The sequence below is a fragment of the Balaenoptera borealis genome (genome assembly GCF_965194805.1).
Source record: "Balaenoptera borealis genome assembly, chromosome: 2".
NCBI lineage: Eukaryota > Metazoa > Chordata > Mammalia > Artiodactyla > Balaenopteridae > Balaenoptera > Balaenoptera borealis.
In genome coordinates this window covers 24,242,026-24,259,612 of record NC_138867.1, presented here as the reverse complement: position 1 = coordinate 24,259,612, position 17,587 = coordinate 24,242,026, and the positions used below count along the sequence as shown (strand labels likewise).

At 32.1% G+C, this 17,587-nt stretch overlaps 1 long non-coding RNA gene across 1 annotated transcript; it reads right to left on the bottom strand.

The window, feature by feature from the left end:
- Positions 1-7,886: 7,886 nt before the first annotated feature.
- On the bottom strand, positions 7,887-12,364 carry LOC309624639. Its single transcript, XR_014242068.1, has 2 exons — positions 8,747-12,364; positions 7,887-8,584 (listed from the first exon to the last, which is right to left on the bottom strand). It is a non-coding gene; the product is annotated as an uncharacterized lncRNA (long non-coding RNA).
- Between the last annotated feature and the right edge of the window lie 5,223 nt (positions 12,365-17,587).

Genomic DNA, 17,587 nt, shown 5'->3' with positions numbered 1-17,587 from the left:
AAATAATAAATATAGCTGTGGTAGCTACTCCCATTCATACATGTTTAAAGCTAGTATTTTTACATTAGTTCATTTGAAATTCATAAGTGCAAACCTCAAATCAACACTAAGCATAACTAAGCATTGGTTCTATTATTTGATATATCACATTCTGAAATTATGATTTCATTTCTACCGCTCTCCTCAGTTCCTATACATGGTCTCCTCTCTCTACTCCCCGCATATAATAGATGACCTTGTGTTGGAGCAACGCAAACTGGACCTGGGCAATGGGAGCCTCCTTACCCACTTCGAGTCCTTGAAATTTACATTCCACCCATGGTTTCCATACTTCAAGGATTCAGCCTTGAGAGAGCAATGTGTTGTTGGGACCATCTGGATGGTATATGTGACTGAAGCCAGTTAAGGCCTCTGTATAAACCCTTAAGATTCTGATGGGTGGGTGTGGAGATCTATTCATTTTTCAGCAGCCCAAGATAAGCTTCTTACGTAAATTCCCTTGCTTATTAAAACTGCCACCTACCAATCAGGAGTGGTCTGCCTCTTTCTTTAGTCTCCATTTATGAGGGTCAGTTTCAAATCTCACCCTGGAACCCTCATGGTTGTGAACCAACTCCTTGCCTTATACTTCATCAAGAAAATATAATACATTTCAGTGTATTTAATTCATAATCCCAACTCTCACTATGAAATTCTACCTGCTCGCCTTCCATTGTTCTTCAATTCTTTTGTACGAGGAGAAATTTTACTTATCGTGCCTAGGTTTACTCTCTTCTTATAGTCTAGAATCCAAAGCTGTCTGTAGTTCTAAAGATGTCTCTTGCCTACATCATTAGTTTATCTTGTTATCATTCTCTTTACATACAAACAGGTTCTAATATCTCACATCTTAAAACACACACTCTAACATTTCTACTTCAAAACAGCTTAAATATCTGACTTATTTAGTGATGGTCCACAAAGTTGCATTACTGGAAAACAGTATTAAAACTGACTGGCCCACGTTGTATTAAATACTACCCTAGCCTCATTTGTCCCACTGAAGAACAATTTGTTTTTATGTCCACCTTCAAAAAACATTGAATACATTATATTTCTTTATATAATAAACCCATTTCAATTAGTATAACCTTTCTACCACTCCATGGAACTTGCACTTTTCAAGATCATCAAAAATTCCTCCATTAATTAAATTTTCCCTTCTCATTTTATTCAATTTGACCACATTCTTACAACACAATTATTCCTGTTTCTACTGCAATCTCCTAAGCTACTGCTTCTTAACAAATTGATATGCTTTATTATTCCTATTTGGCTCCTAACCCTTACAAAAGTCAACTCCTAAAATTTCTCAAGACTCATTCCCAGAATAAGTTCTCACTGTGCTCTCACCTTCAGGGTTTTATCCTACCTAATGGCTTTAGATACCTTGGGTTTGCTTTTGCATCCTACAGTTATTCTCTGAGTTTCAGATTATTCAAAAATCCAAATAACTTTTTAATACTTTCAACTTCATATTTCATAAATATCTTAAAATTCTCAAAAATTTTTTTTTTATTTCCCCACCAAACATTGTCATACTTCCTTTGATTTTATTTCATGATAGGGCAACATCTAGCATCTAACAACAGCAATAGCAACAAAAAGGGAGATGTTTTCCATATCCTGTCTTCTCCTTCATCTACTTCTCTTTGTTTTCTCTGCCACAATTCCAATTGAAGTATCGTCTTTAATTGTTAAAGGATAAGCTTTTATCCTAACATCATGATAAAAGATCTCTTTAAGATACTTTTTCCCAGTTTTATTCTTCTTCAAGAGAAAATTTCAAAATTGAATGTTTGTGTATGCAAATATGCAAATGTCACTATGACACTTTCTTTCTCTGTAAAATATAGATAAAAGTACTTACTTCACAAGATTATCATGAAGATTCAATGAGAAGATGTACATAAAAAGTTTAGTAAAAGGTTTGCCCATTAAAGCGCATCTATGTGTTTATTTTAATCACTTTCTCTTGAGTTTTGAAGGTTTAAATATGATAATATTTTATCTGAAATATTGTCACTTTTGACATCATGATGGAAGTTTAAAATATTTTTACAGGTAATTGTAAAAGTCATTATGTTTTGCATAAGTCTATAAAAGTTTTTAGTTTCCTCAATAGTCAAAGTAATTTGTAATTATAGCTTAGAAATAATTATTAGCAAATGCTCAATGGAAACATATGATCACAGACTAACTGATTTTACATTGCTTAGCTTTATTTTTCCCTTGCCTTTGGTTGTTTATTGCTCAAAAGGACAAAGATCAAGTGAAAGAAGAACAAGATAGAAACCCATCACTCTGAACTGAGGGCCACTTAAGCAGAATTTTTGAAGTCATACTTTGAAGTTCTATGGGACAGAAAATAGGATTAAAAATGAGTAGAGATATCAAAAAGATCTCTGAAGGAACTCTAGACAAATGATAGTATTTTCATTAGTTCTAAGATATAAAATGATATTCTCAGGTTGAGGCTATCCCTAACGTATTGTCATCAAATGAACTTTATGTTTTTGTCAGCTGTTGTGCTGTAATCATATTCAGTAGTTTGATGTATTTTTGGTATTACACTGCATCAAATTGAAAATTCTGAAAATATATTGAATTTGCTATCTCAGAGCATACTGGGAAACTTCTTCACTGTGCAGTTAATTTTTTCTCCATTGGAAAACTGTGCATAAAAAGACATTCCAAATGGATTTTTTCTATGGATTTCTTCATATATATGCCACACATAAATAATTATATCTGATTAAATATTAATTATCTATTTAAATATAAAAAGAATCAAACTATTTTTAAATACTAATGTACTTTGGGGGGGTTAAATGAAGTATTTAAAATACCATAAATTACCAATTATTTTATTTTTTGTTATTGGAGGTAATTTATTTTGTAAAAACATAACATTTGTAAGTAGTAGAATGTATTAAGTTTCTGTGTTACCATAACAAATTACCACAAACTTGGTGACTTAAAATAATAGAAATGTATTCTCTTTATAGCTCCTGAGGCCAGAAATCTGAAGTTGTATCACCAGGCCAAAACCATAGTGTCAGCAGGGCTTTACTCCCTCTGGGGGCTCTAGAGAGAATTTATTCCTTGCCTCTTCTGATTTCTGGTGGCTACCTGCATTCCTTTCCCCCATTGTCTTATTGCCTTCTCCTCTTCTGTCTGTGTCAAATCTCCCTCTTGCAATGATGCATGTGATTGCAGTTAGGGCCTACCCTTATACTCTAGGACACCCTCACCATCTCAAGACTATTAATTTAATCACATCGGCAAAGACTTTGTTTCCATGTAAATTAATATTACAAATTCCAGGGATTAGGATGTGGATATCTTTTGTGGCATCATTCTTAAACCATTGGCAGATAATTTTTACCTTCTCTGATTTTTTCTTCATTAACTTGATTAGTTGTTTATCAATTCTAATGAATTTATCAAAGAACCCTTTTTTTTCAATTCATTGATTTTATTATTCTAATTTTAGATTTATTGATTTTTGTCCCAATCACAATGATTTCCTTCCTTCTGCTTTCTTTGGGTTTAATTTTCTTTTCTTTCTCTTGTTTCATTTCTTCAGGTGAAAGAACAGAGTATCAATTTTCAATCTTTTTTTCTAACATAAACATTTATTGCTATAAGATCTTCACTAGACGATGCTTTAGTTCAGACCTCACATTTTGACATTTTTTATTTTCATTTAGTTTGATTTTTTTTAATGTGTTGAGACTTTCTTTTGAACCTCTATGTTATTTAAAAGTGTGTTTAATTTCCAACTATTTAGGGATTTCCAGACATCTTTCTGCTATTTATTTCTAATTTATTTTCTTCTTGGTCTTAGAGCACACTCTGTAGGATTTCAATTCTTGTATCTGTATTAAGGTTTATTTAATGGCCCAAATGTAATCTATCTTGGAAAATGGTCAATGTCCACTTGACAAAAATATGTATTCTATTCTTAGTGGGTGGAATGTTCTAAAATGTCAATTAGATCAAGTTGGTTTGTCAGGCTGTATTGAATTAACTTATTTTCTGCTTGCATTATTTATTAATTACTGACAGAGGAGTGAAATTACAATTCAACCATAATTGTGGATATGTCTATTTCTCTTTTCAGATATATCATTTTTGGCCTCAAGTATTTTGAAGTTCTGTTGTTAGATACATACACATTTAGGACTGGTATATCTTCTTAGAAAATTAATCCTTTTACAATAATCTAGTGCCACTCTTTGTCCCTGATAAGTTTCTTTGTTTTGAAATCTAATTAATCTGAAATTAATATAGCTAATTTAGCTTTGTTTTGACTTAGTCTTTACATGGTGTATCTTTCTTCATTCTTTTCCTTTTATTCTGTTTATATCTTTATATTTAAATTGGGATTTATTTTAGGCAGCATATAGGTTAATTCTACTTTAAAAAAAATTAGTTTAATAATCTACCTCTTTTGATGATTGTGTTTAGACCATTCTCATTTAAACTGATTATAGATAAAACTGGATTAAAATCTATCATCTTTATAACAGTATTATATTTGTTCCATTTGTTCTTTGCTTATTTTTCCCATTTTTTCAGTCTTCTCTGATTCTACTTTAGCATTTTATGACTATATAGTTTTTACATCTCCTCTATTTTTATACTGTTTATTTATTTAATCCGTTTGAGTTTTCCAGTGCTTTCTGTAAGGTTTATAATATACCTTTGTAAATAATGTGAGGCTATATTAATACACTATTATACATATATTATACTCACATGACTTTGTATTCTCAATATCTTCCACATTCTATTCTATTCTCATATTCCATATTCTATGATTTTCATACATTTTACTTTTACAAATGTATATTGCTACATATGCATAAGTACATATGTGTATTACCATTTTTGCTTTAAAGAGTTAATTGTCATTTATTCAACAGTTGATTCTCTTTATTTCTCTATGTAGATCTAAATTTCTGACTATATCATATTTCTTCTTTTTGAAGAACTTCCTTTAACATTTTCTGTAAAGGAGTTCTGCTGACAATGAAGTCCTTCAGGTCTTGTTTGTCTTAGTAAGCCTTTTTATCTCAGGTAATTTGGAAGGATATTTTTACTGGTATTGAATTTGGGGTTGAAAAAGTTTTCTTTAGCACATTAAATATTTAAATCTTCTTTTTTGCATTGTTTTTGATGATAAGTCTGCTGTGTTTTTTATCATTGTTTCTCTGAAGGGAATATGTCTTCTCTGGTTATCTTAAACATTTTCTCTTAGTCTTTGCTCTTTGCAGTTGACAATCACATGCTCAGGTGTGTGTATGTGTGTTTGTGCATGTGCACATGTGCATGTGCAAGCAAACAAGTGGGTGTTTTTGGTATTTATTAAGTTTGGTATTATCTAACCTTCTTAGAACAATGATTAGCTGTCAGTCATATTTTTTGAAACATATCAGCAATTTATCTTCAAGCATATCTTCTTCCAGGATTCCAATTATGCATGTATTAGAGCGTTTGATATTTGCCACAGATCTTTGATTTTTTGTTTGTTTTTTACTCTTTTTTTCTCCTTGCATTTATTTTTTGTTTAATTTAATCATCCTATTTTCAAGATTACTGATTCTTTCCTCAGCTGTGCTGAGTCTTCTGGTTAATTCATTAAAGACTTTCTTCATCTCCATACATTGTTTTGAATTTATTCTTTCCATCTGATTCTTTTTTTTTTTTTTTGTAATTTCCATTTCACTGCTGAAACTACCTATCTCTTCCTGCCGGTTATCTACCTTTCTTGTTAGAGGATTTATCATTCTAAATATCATTTAGATATTTAGATAAATATCATTTAGATATAACTGTGAATATATCATTCACAGTTATTTTAAGTACTCTGTCCATTCTATATCATGACATGTCTGAATTTAGTTCTCATAATTGCTTTCTGTTGTATTGTTTGTATGCCTTCTAAATTTTTTGGTTGTTGTTAATTACTAGATATGCTGTATAGAATAGTATATAGTTGGCCCTTGAATAATGTGGAAGTTAGGGACGCTGACTCCTGCACAGCGGAAAATCTGTGTATAACTTTTTAGTCAGCTCTTCATATCTGCAGTTCTGCATTTGAGGATTCAAGCAGCAGTGGATTGTGTAGTACAGTAGTTTGTATTTATTGAAAAAAAAATCGACATATGAGTGGACCGATGCAGTTCAAGCCTGAGCTATTCAAGGGTCAATTGTATACTGAGATAAATATTTTCGTGCCTATTCCAAATATTTTTATGAGTGTTTCCTTTGTTGTTTCAGTTCTAAACATATCATAATTTTCTTAATAATTTATTATTTTATATATGCATGTTTCTGAAGTATTATTTCTTACCAAATTATGTTATTTTGGCTATCTTACTGTTATTTAGTTATTCGGTATTTGCATTATGGCCAAAAAAGAAGATGATATGTATTATTTTTATATTTGGCATTTTCTGAGACTTCCTTTGGTGGAAGAGAACATGGTCAATTTTCATTTCATGTGTGCTTGAAAGGAATGACTGTATTCCAGAAGCAGCTTATAAATACCATTATTTTTTTATTTGTGACAGAAAAAAAAAATCATACTGTTTATTAACTCTTGACTCTATTAAAATCCCTAAGTATTTTTTTTTAAATCACATACTACTGTAATACCTATAATACTCATAATCCATAGGTCTATACTTGCATATTTTTAAAATACCCACTCTGTTTTAAGACAGCAACTTCGGGAATATAGATGTGACATGCATATAAACTTTCTCTAAAAAGCACTGCATATAACAACTAACCAAAAATGTCTACCTAAATAACTGATGTGTGTGCGTGTGCACAGTCATATGTGTATCTGTGGAGGAAACTGAGAGACCTTGCGATTAGTCTAGCAATTATATAAACAAGGAGGTCAGAAGATGGAACAAGTGTATTACCGTAAAGATCCCTTCATCTTTGCAGAGCAAAAGCAGAGCTGTACTATTTCAGAATTCTTCTCCAGTTTATTTTTAAGTTAATTAATACTGTAATTGGAAGATGGAGGGCAGAACATATACATGAGTAGCATCATACACAGCGGCTCCTTAAACTACAATGTGGAATTTATAAAAAGATATTTTTTATTTTCATATACCTTAGCATAAGTAAGCAAAAATAGTAAAATTGATTATTTATTTTATTTATTCTTAATTTAATCATAATTTTTCATTTCTTTTCCCCCCTTGGTACATGCCATTCTGATTTATTACAGTGTATTTTCTTGTAGAGTGCTAGCTTTTCAGTTAAAATGATTTCTTTATGTTTTGGTAGTATTTGCAAATGCACAGTTACCACCTTTACCCTTCCTCTCCTAAATCTTCACTGCCTGATCCCATCTTAATCCAATCTTCGTTTTTGCTTCTCTCCTGGATCAGATAACATAAACGGATTTCTTAGAACACGCTTTACATTTTATGATACCTTGTTTCCCAAGATTGCAGTAATCAGAGGGTGGAATGAAGAACTAAATCAGTAAGAAAAAAATGCATCAATCTCTTTTTTAGTCAATGATAAATGTGACAGTGAGGCTACAGAACAGCAGTTGCCAAAGTTGTATCAGCATCTATGCAGCAGCAGCAGCATCTTCTGGACAAAAAGAAAAAATGTGAAATTACAGCAATGAGACTGTAATTAGTGAAAAGTAGGCACTTGGTAACAAAACTTGATTTCTTTTCAGGTCTTTATTAGAAATGTAAATACATAAAACTGAAAATGGAAAGGATATAAGTATATAAGCTATAACAGTGTTTATAAATCTCTAAGTTTCACTTAAATATGGTACTCTGAGTATGATTTGACATTCCTAATTTTTAAAGAAGGAGGTTATCCTAAATAATTATGAGCTACAATTAGATCTTCTGTTATAGACCATTATGAGCACTTTTTTTTTTTAACATTCACATTATGACAACTACACTATTTTTTTCAGCTGGCATTTTATCCTGCCAACTTAAAGCAAATTTTATGAATTAGCACTGTAGTCACCATGTACAATAAACAATATCATGTGTAATAGTTATTTTAAATATAAGTTGACATTTGTTTTCTTGTTAATAGCTTTCTTCATAATACAATAATTAAATTGAGACATGTAATAAATTTAATCTCCATACTTTGGTTTAAGGGACTTGAAATAAAAGTTTATTTTCATCACTTAAAGGTGTTGATAGAATCCTGTGTATAGTAAAGAGAATTGGACAGGAAGAGAAACCACTAATTGTATTTGAACGAACAGCACCCACCTTTAGGTGGAAAGGTTACAAGACAGACTACACTTCAGAATTTTATAAAGAGGGCAGTTAGTTTGGGCATATATAGCACACAGTAGCACACAATAATTATACCATAGCTTAAGCAGTACCAGAATCAGATATTAACTGGAGACAATTTTATAAATCTGTATGTAAAAACAAAATGACCGATCTTCTCAAGTCCTGTTTTCATTGGTCAAATATGCTCCCTCTTTATGCAAGATCCATCCATGTGTAGAATTCTGAATCTTCTGTAGTTTATATGGAAAGAACAATACATGACAATATTAGTGAGCCATGTCAAGTTTACGATATGATTTTGAAGAACGCTGGAATTCAACAAAATAGGTTTTAATCACATGCTCCCAGATAATGATTTTAAAATTATGTTAAGCATTAGATATCTTAATTACCTTCTGACTTGAGCTCCACAGCAAAATTCCTGCTCACCCTCCAAAAACTTGACATTTTTCTTTCCTTTGTTACTCAAAGTTGCTTCTTTCTTCCTTTGAGCTAACTCAAGTTCTAGAGTTCAGAGTGCTTAAAATATTTTCTCAATAATAGCGAGTCTCTATTTCAAGAACTTCTTGTACTAGCTGCCTAGAGAATAAAGTAGTCTCCACATGATTCCATATATTAATTTCTATCCTCTAAACACACACGGGCGCATGCACACATACACACACGCTCACTCACAATCTTTTCCTATTTTCTGCTTCAAGGGAACTTTTCATTTAGAGCGCCTAGAAATTAATTTTTTTGAAAACAGATAATTTTCCAGGTGCTTACATATTAAATATTGCCAAACTCCACATGTGAATGGATTAGATTATTCCTGGATCAAAACCTGAAATGTATTAAATCAAAAAATGATTTTAAAAGTCCACATGAAAAATTCAAATCTGTGCATTTCCTTAGCACAGTTCATGTTATGTTACATGATGACTTTTTTATACTTCAAATGTAATCAGTATTCCTAGGCAATACAAGGCAGTGAATAGAAATAAGACTAATTCTTTTTTCTATAAATATCTCTGAGCTTGTACTGTGCTAACCTTTGTGGGAATATACCTCAAGAAAGTTTTATGACATGATGATTTTCTTGGAGCCTCCTTGTAAGGTAACCACTTTCAGTTTTAGGAAAGATCACTTTCCAGATATGAATTCCTAAGGGGAAAAAGATAGAGTAGAGGGGGATTATTTTACCTATTATTGCAGATACTCCCTGAGGCCTGCATATTGTATATTTACATGTATGTGATTTATTACAGCTTGTTAGCCTCTAGAAATATTATCTACATTTTACCTGATGCTGAATCTGTAGATCTCTCCTTTCTCCTTTGCAAGTTGGCAATCACCTTTCCTTTCTTGGAATCACTCACTTTAATTGGAAGACAGGGGCAAAAGCATAGCTATGAGAAACTTAACTAAATACCTTCATTTACACTACAGCCTCTGCTTCCCATAATACATGAATATCTTCCTGGATAAGAAGGATTGAGGGTAAGGATATTCAGAAGAGCCTCAGATTGGACCTGGTACAAATACTTGATAGAGTCCAAAGCATAGTTCTGAAGTGTCTCTAAGAATTCCATGAAAATGAATTGTTTTCTCTTCAGACCACACAAGGACCCAAATGGACCTTGATGTTGATAGTATTGGGTGTTGGCAGGAAGAGTGTTGCCTAACTGGTTTTGTATAGATGACCCATTCTGAAGACTAAAAATACTGACCTCTATTTAAAATATCAATATATTCTAGTCAAGTAGAAACCCCATGTTCCCTCTGCACAGGATCTTCTCAAATATGCCTAGAAAAAAGCAGGACTGATTGATATCAGGTAAATTCACAATAGATTTCTGTACCATAGGACAATGGAATGTTCATCATATTTTCCAAAGAATAATGACTGGACTTAATACTGTCATTCAAGAAATTATCAAGCCTTGGAATAATATGAAGTAAAAACAATGGAAACTGAGACCAAAACCAAGTAGGACACCGTGGGGCCCTCCTGGGTACACATCCTTTCTATGCTCCCTGTTTCTTTTTTGTAGGAAAGAGACTTCAGCCTCCTAGAACTCCCCAAGTACCAAAGGGCAGATTCAAACAGTTGCTAATCAGAAAAGTGAGTGAATGCAGAAACAAAGGAGGAGCTATTAAGAAACAATAGTGCAGAACAATAAAGCAGGGTCCTGGTTCCTCCATAAGGGATATACATAACAATATCTTTGAGTTCTTCTGCAGGAACTAAGGCCACAACCCAAGTGGAGGATATAAACCTCCAGGCTGAGCACAAGATCTCTGGAGCACCACCCTGTTATCTCACCACCAACTAATCAGAAGAAAGTTTGCACACAGTGAAAGATAACAAAGACTCTGATCCCTTCCCCAAATAATTAACTGTGATTAACTTCCTCTTTCTCCCTTTACAAATGTTCATGACTTCACAGAACTAGAACAACAAAAAAAAAAATCTTAAAAATTGTATGAAAACACAAGAGGCCCTAAATAGCCAAAACAATCTTGAGAAAGAAAAATGGAGCTGTAGGAATCAGGCGCCCTGACTTCAGACTATACTACAGAGCTGCAGTAAACAAAACAGTATTGTACTGGCACAAAAAGAGACATATAGATCAATGGAATAGGAGAGAAAGCCCAGAAATAAACCCACTCACTTATGGTCAATTAATGTACAACAAAGGGGGCAAGAATATACAAGGTAGAAAAGACAGTCTCTTCAATAAGTGGTGCTGGGAAAACTGGACAGCTCTGTGTAAAAGAATGAAATTAGAACATTCACTAACACCATATAAAAAATAAAATCAAAATGGATTAAAGATCTAAATGTAAGACTGGATAGTATAAAACTCCAGAACACTCTTTGACATAACTCGCAGTAATATTTTTTTTGGATCTGTCTCCTAGAGTAATGGAAATAAAAACAAAAAATAAACAAATGGGACCTAATTCAACTTAAAAGCTTTTGCACAGCAAAGGAAACGATAAACAAAACAAAAAGACAAACTACAGAATGGGAAAAAATATTTGCAAATGATATGACTAACAAGGGATTAGTTTCCAAAATATACAACTAGCTCATAAATCTCAATACCAAAGAAAAAACAACCCAATCAAAAAACGGGCAGAAGATCGAAATAGACATTTCTCCAAAGAAGACATACAGATGGCTAATAAGCACATGAAAGAATGTTCAACATTGCTAATTACTAGAGAAATGCAAATCAAAACTGAAATGAGTTATCACCTCACACCAGGCAAAATGGCCATAAGCAAAAACTCTACAAATAGTAAATGCTGGAGAGAGTGTGGCAAAAAAGGAACCCTCCTACACTGTTGGTGGAAATATAAATTGGTATAGCCACTATGGAGAACAGTATGGAGGTTCCTTAAAAAACTAAAAATAGAGTTACCATGTGATCCAGCAATCCCATCCTGGGCATATATCTAGAGAAAACTAATTTGAAATGATACATGCACCCCAGTGTTCATTGCATCACTGTTTACAATAGCCAAATCATGGAAGCAACCTAAATGTCCATCCACAGATGAATGGATAAAGAAGATGTGGTATATATATATAAATATACAGTAGAATATTACCCAGCCATAAAAAAGAATGAAATAATGCCATTTGCAGCAACATGGATGGATCTAGAGATTATCATAGGAAGTGAAGTAAGCCAGACAGAGCAAGACAAATCTCATGATATCACTTGTATGTGGGATCTAAGAAAATGACACAAATGATCTTATTTATAAAACAGAAATAAACTCACAGACAGAGGAAACAGACTTGTGGTTACCAGGGGAGAAAAGGGCAGGGGAGGGATAAATTGGGAGTTTTAGATTAACATATACACACTACTAAATACAAAATAGATAACCAACAAGGACCTACTGTATAGAATAGGGAACTATAGTCAATATCTTGTAGTAATCTATAAGGGAAAAGAATCTGAAAAAGAATGTGTATCTCTGTGTGTGTGTGTGTGTGTGTGTGTGTGTATACATACATACATATATATATATATATATATATATACATATACATATATATATATATATATAGAATTACTTTTCTGTACACCTGAAACTAACACAACATTGTAAACCAGCTATACTTTAATAAACAAACAAAAAAACCCCCCACTTTCATGGTCTAGCAGAATCTTTGAAGTTGGTTCTTGGACACTAGTCTGCTTTCTCCCCAGGCTGATAAAATCAAGGGAGTAGAGTTTAAAAGTTTTTCATTCCTTGGTGGAACGCCTTTACAATATCGTGAATGATTTCGGCAAGAAACTGCGCGAGCGCACACACACAAACAAACACACACACACCCCGTGTATAGGCTCACCTAGACAATGCAACATTATTTGACTCCTAAAGACTATTGAAATGCAATAAAGCAAATGTTATTAGAGTAAAAATAAAAGGTTTACTTTTCTCAATAATGACAAAGAACAGAAATTATAAAATATTACAGGCAAAAATAATTAGAATCTTTTTTAGAGATCATCCAAATCTTTACATATGCTTTTAGAGATCACCTAATCTAATCTTATTAATGGAAAATAAAACTTCTGTATAATATCACTGAATATAGTTTACTTAATCTATTTGAATTCTTCTACTTTTGAGGGTTTATTCATTTGTGAGACACCTTATTCCATTTTGGGGTATAGCTTGATTTTAGAAAACATCTCCTTGTAGTGGTCCTAAAATTCTACTTCTTAGCCCAAATTTTGCTTCTGAAGCTACAAATTATATGAGTATATATGACTTTCTCATAAAACTCTTCAAATACCAGAAGATGAAGATATTTACCCCTTGATTCTTCATATGTCACATTCTGAGGTTTAACATATATATGGACATATTATGTATATATACATGTGTATATTTCAGGAATACAAAAATTCATATTTTTCAGGTCTTAATGTTTAATCCTCTGTTCTGTGTACAACACACACACAAAATAATTCCACGTATGCTTGATACCATTAGTGAAAGAGACAGTTTCTTCATAAGTTACAATTCCCTACTTAATTGAATCTTACCCCTTCATGTATCTCCATGTTCATTTTCTTAATACAAGCTTTATTTCTAATGAGCCTAATACATATTACCTACTTAATTTATATGCAAAGTATACTCAGTATAATCTAATCCTCGCACGATGAGTCATATTATACAAGTGAATATGAATTCTTACAAAAGTTTTCCTAAATCCCCGCACTGCTAGGTTATCAGTAGTAACTCCTGCTGCCAGTGTATTTGGATCTAATTAACAGGTTTCTTATCCTAATTGGCTGCTTCTGATATTCTGAGGTGTGAAAATCATATAAGAAAGCTTTTTAGATTGTCTTTAAAATAAAGCAATATCCATTCAATAAGTGTCTAAGGATGCTAACAGTGGAGCATATTCTATATACTTTTATTCTGAGAGCTCTGTGATACTTTTTCAGTGGTTCAGGGCTAGATAAATTTACATTTCCTTTTGGTTTTAGAACTATGATGAAAACAGGATTGTGTTTGAATCCTGGATCCAACACTTTCTAGCTAAACAACCTAGGCATTTTAAACCCTCAGAGAGTCTCAGAGACCACTTAGGAGAAATAAGAATAATAATATCCACAATTCAGAAATATTTTGAAAATTAAGTGAAGAAAAGTATACAAAGTTATTAGCAAAGTGCATGGAAACTCTACATAAATATTCAACAAATTCCATTTGCATTTTCTTTTTCTACTTCATCTAAGTCTCTACCTATACATACATCTCTACCTCTACATACATCTCTATTGAACTTTACATCATCATCTATGTCTCCATTTTCATCTGTGTTTATGCCTATATCCATATAAAACAGTTTGCAATTGGGAGGCATGTAGAAACAAAACAAACTCAGTAACTGCATTAAGCTCAGATCTATACTTCATTAATTTGAAAAAGGGAGACCATAAATTTAGCTTGATGTCATTAGTGGAGAGAAAAGACAGGTATAATTAAAGATAAGGAATAAATCAGTAAGATTCATTAATAGAGAAGAAAACCAAAATAAATAAAATAATTTGCATATGGACATTTTATTATTGCCCAGAATTCTAATTTTATTTTTAGACAGATTTAAGTAATAAAGACATTCATAATGACATTTTTAATTTTTGCCCTTGAAGACTTGACATTGGTTCCATTCAACATCTAATAATCAATTTTTTTCCTAAATTTTGGAAGAATGTTCTTGCCTGTATATAGTAATTTCATGTAAATTTTTAAATCCACGTTAAAATTTTTCATTAATATAATTAAGATATTTTAACTTAGAAACAATCATCTAGGGAATTGTTTGCTGATGTTACGTATTTTTTTCCCTAAACATGAAAGTAGAATGTAATCAAAGGGCATAAATGGTAGCACAATATTTAATTACAATAAAGTCCAAAGACTGTGAATGGAGAAGTCTAGAGTTAAGGATGACATACTAGCACCATTAACTGATACTGACTGGTCAAAGTGTAATAATCACCAAAGCAATGGGAATCACAATGAATTTTCTTGCCCAGTTTCTACTGTGTGAATTGATTTTAGTTAGTTTTCTATTCATCACAAAACAAATATTTTGACATTTTTGTATGGAATTGTATGCACTAGAATCTCAAATGTACTTTTCAATTTTACCTATTTAAATGTAAATTTCAAAAAAAAATGAAAAAAAAACTTATAATCTCTTGTTTTTATTAGAGATGTGATATAATTTGTTTCCTACACCTTCTAGGAAATAATCTGAATTTATACTTTAAGTACTATATTAATAATTAATAACTGAGGAACAGGTTATTGTACTTTTAAAATTAGTATGTATTCTAATTTTTGTATAAAGTTAAAAGTAAGAGACAAAAATGATATACTTTAATTTTCTCATATAAAGAATCATGAAACTAAATTTTTAAAGTTTTGCTTTTCCAGAAAGCTATTCCCAGAACTTCATGGAAGACTCTGAAGAAACTGAAAAAAAAAATGCAACTTTGTCATGGGTCAGAGATTTCATGTGCTAAGAACTAAAATGTTTTTAAAGCAATAAATGAGTTATGCCACTAGAAAAATGTTATTGGACTGGCATTAGGCCAATACACAACTTAAAATTTAGGCCCAGGTTTGCTTACATGTATCCTGGGAAGAAAAAATTTTCCCTCAAAGATCTCAAATTTTGCTATGAAAGCTATGGATTTAACTAGAACATTTATAAACTATATATCAATGCTAAAAATGCAGTGCTATATTTAGAATTAGAACTTAATTCTAGAGCTCAGTTTTAACATTTAAAGTGCCAAATGCCAAAATCTTTGTGCACTCATTATGTACTTAACATTTAAATGGCTTTCTTGTGAGTCAAAATTTTAAATATATGTATCTTCATTATTTGATCTACTTAATCACTTATTTGGCTGCCATATACAGAGATAATGCAATTCAAGTAAAATATGGAAACATAGATTGTATCTAATAACTAATTATTAAACTTATAGAAAGTGACACTGTATACTTTTAGCCATAGAGAAAATCTAATTCGACTTTGGATGATGTACTCTGCAGTCCACTGGGGCATCATATGACATTTTATCTCTCTATGAATTTTATCATCTGAGAGGATATGTTTTCAATTTCTCTTTCTTAAATGATAATAAAATGGGAGAAGAAGAAATAAAAATTGTTGATTAATGCAAAAACGCCAGGACAGATGGATTAAATTAGCAAATTATTGATTCAGCAAGAAGGAAACCAACAGTAAACTGTTGGACTTTAACCTAATTATAATGATAATTACTTCAAAATAAATGAAGAGTATGCTTAATAGACAAAGATTAAAAAACTGGATAAAATAAAAGGCCCAATTCAACGCTGCTTATAGGAAACACACTAAAAAATAAATAAATAAATACATAAATAAGACATGGGGTGAAAAGAGAATATGAAAATGATATAGCATGTAAAAATTCAACAGAGAAGGATAGTTTAGCCATATAAACACCAAGCAAATGGATTTTAAAGCAAGGCTATCATAAAAAAATCACGACTAATATTTCTTAAACAACAATGTATTACAGTCTGTACCATGACCTAATAACATATCCTCAACATATATATATGTTGACATAAGTGTAGAGCACTAGACTAGATCACAAAAAGTATAAGAATTTTAATAGTTCATTGTTTCTGAGATCTACTATTAATCTTATTCTGTACTTTTGAACCTGAAGAGTCATTTTTCTCTTGGTGTTTTCAAGAATGTCTGTCAACCGTTTGAGTATGATGTGACTAGTAAAGGATGTCTTTGAATTTATTGTACTTAGAGTCTGTTGAGCCTCTTGAATGTATAGATTCGTATTTTTCATTAAATGCTAAACTTAATCAGATAATTTGCTCTTTTTTTTTAACATCTTTATTGGAGTATAATTGCTTTACAATGGTGTGTTAGTTTCTGCTTTATAACAAAGTGAATCAGCTATACATATACATATATCCCCATATCTCCTCCCTGTTACGTCTCCCTTCCACCCTCCCTATCCCACCCCTCTAGATGGTCACAAAGCACCTAGCTGATCTCCCTGTGCTATGCAGCTGCTTCCCACTAGCTATCTATTTTATATTTGGTAATATATATAAGTCCATGCCACTCTCTCACTTCATCCCAGCTTACCCTTCCCCCTACCCGTGTCCTCAAGTCCATTCTGCACGTCTGCATCTTTATTCTTGTCCTGCCCCTAGGTTCTTCATAGCCATTTTTCTTTTTTTTTTTAGATTCCATATATATATTAGCATACGGTATTTGTTTTTCTCTTTCTGACTTACTTCACTCTGTATGACAGACTCTAGGTTCATCCACCTCACTACAAATAACTCAATTTCATTTCTTTTTATGGTTGAGTAATATTCCATTTTATATATGTGCCACATCTTCTTTATCCATTCATCTGTCGATGGACGCTTAGGTTGCTTCCATGTCCTGGCTATTGCAAAGAATATTGTGGTACATGACACTTTTTGAATTATGGTTTTCTCAGGGTATATGCCCAGTAGTGAGATTGCTGAGTCATATGGTAGTTCTATTTTTAGTTTTTTAAGGAACCTCCATACTGTTCTCCATAGTGGCTGTATCAATTTACATTCCCACCAACAGTGCAAGAGGGTTCCCTTTTCTCCACACCCTCTCCTTCACAGATGACATGATA